Here is a 2,043-nt window from a genome sequence, read left to right on the forward strand (position 1 = left end):
TATGGTTTAAAGATCAATCCATCAAAATCACAGGCCATTATTATTGGCAGTACCGCTATGATTTCAAGAGTTGACTGGAGAAACATTCCTACGATTATATTAGATAATTGTACTATACCATATAGTTCTACGGTAAAAAATCTCGGTATACATCTAGATTCTACACTTTTATGGTCACATCAGTTAAATGTAGTCAGCAGGAAAATGTTTTCGGCGATGGGCTCTCTACGACGTCTCCGTTCTTTTCTTCCTATTTCCACCAAGACTATGTTAGCACACTCTCTACTTCTATCTATTCTCGATTATGCAGACGCAAGCTATCTAGATTTAAATGAGGACCAATTAAATAAACTTAGTAAAAAAAAGTAAAGTAACAGCCTGTACATTTCCCACTGCTGAGATAAGGCCTCCTCTTCCATTAAGGACAGGGTTTGGAACATATTCCACCACGCTGTTCCAATGCGGGTTGGTGGAATGGACATGTGGCAGAATTTCGATGAAATTAGACACATGCAGGTTTCCTCATGATGTTTTCCTTCACCGCCGAGCACGAGATGAATTATAAATACAAATTAAGCACATGAATCAGCGGTGCTTGCCTGGGTTTGAACCCGCAACCATCGGTTAAGATGCACGCGTTCTAACCACTGGGCTATCTCGACTCATCAATAAACTAGATCTCATCATCAAATAAACTTGAGCGTCTTCAAAATCTAGCTATACGGTTCATATTTGGCTTACGCAAATATGACCATGTCTCTGAATTTCGTACTCAGCTCAAGTGGTTACCTATTCGTTTTCGCCGGAATCTACATATTGTTTGTCTTCTGTACTGTGTGTTATTCAATCCTCACTCACCTATTTATTTGAAAGAAAAATTTAAATTTTTGAATTCTCGCAATGTTATTGACGGACACAACATGAACTTACGTTCATCTGAAAATTTACTTTTAAATCCACCTGTGCAGAAAACAATTTTTTCCAAAAAAACTTTTACGGCTGAGGCTACTCGATTGTGGAATGCCCTCCCGCTTAATATCAAATCTGCAACCTCTTTAACATTATTTAAAACTAAAGTTATTAAATATTACCTCACACTCTCACACTGAATTTCGACTAGATACCATTTGTTATTTGTATATATCTGTATGTATTTATGTATATATGTATGTATAAATGTATTTATGTACCTAGCTATATGTATGTAGTAGTTTATTTATGTATTATATTATTTGTATCTATGCATGTAGTCTATTTTACACCACCTACCATTTCTCTGTGTACAATAAAGTATTCAAATATACATAAAAACACATACAACCATATATGTATATAATTATACATATACATAAATACGAATATATATTTATTATTCCAATTCTAACTGTAGATTAAATAAATATTTTTTGTATTTAATATTAAATGTTTTTACGGTCTTTAGGATCCGAAGCGGAGGGGGGATGTTGTTCCAACACTTCGTTGCTGCGTACCGAAAACTGCCGCGGAATGCTGCTGTGCGGTGTGACGGCACATTCAGCATATAAGATGAAGCTCTCGTTTGGTAACTTCTATTACTTTCATTGGCCCAACTCAGTTTATTGTATAGATATATAGGCGTTTTATTTTTAATTACACCAAACAACAAGGTTGCAAAGTGCAGTTGCCTACGGTATTCATAGGTATCCATTCTCGCTATTCGGGCGTTGTTGAGGTAAGGGGAAACATGTCCGCGAGGCGGTATTTTGAAGCAGTACCTTATACATGCATTTTGTACCCGCTGTATAAGATTTTTTGTGCCTGTGAGTAATCTAGGCCCGATGACAGCATCATTAAACTTCGAAAGCACTAAAGTGTCGCATAATTTTATACGCATATCTTTACTTAGCACGTCCCGGATCTGATATAAGACTTTTAGCATGAAAAGCAATTGCGAGCTATATTTATAGTGTGCTTTTCGAATGTTAATCGCTCGTCGATCAACAAGCCTAAACTTCGTGCTTCCGTGACTCGGTCTATTCTTTCTCCTTTGATATGCAAGAATGG

The sequence above is a fragment of the Vanessa cardui genome, chromosome W (genome assembly GCF_905220365.1).
Source record: "Vanessa cardui chromosome W, ilVanCard2.1, whole genome shotgun sequence".
Lineage (NCBI taxonomy): Eukaryota > Metazoa > Arthropoda > Insecta > Lepidoptera > Nymphalidae > Vanessa > Vanessa cardui.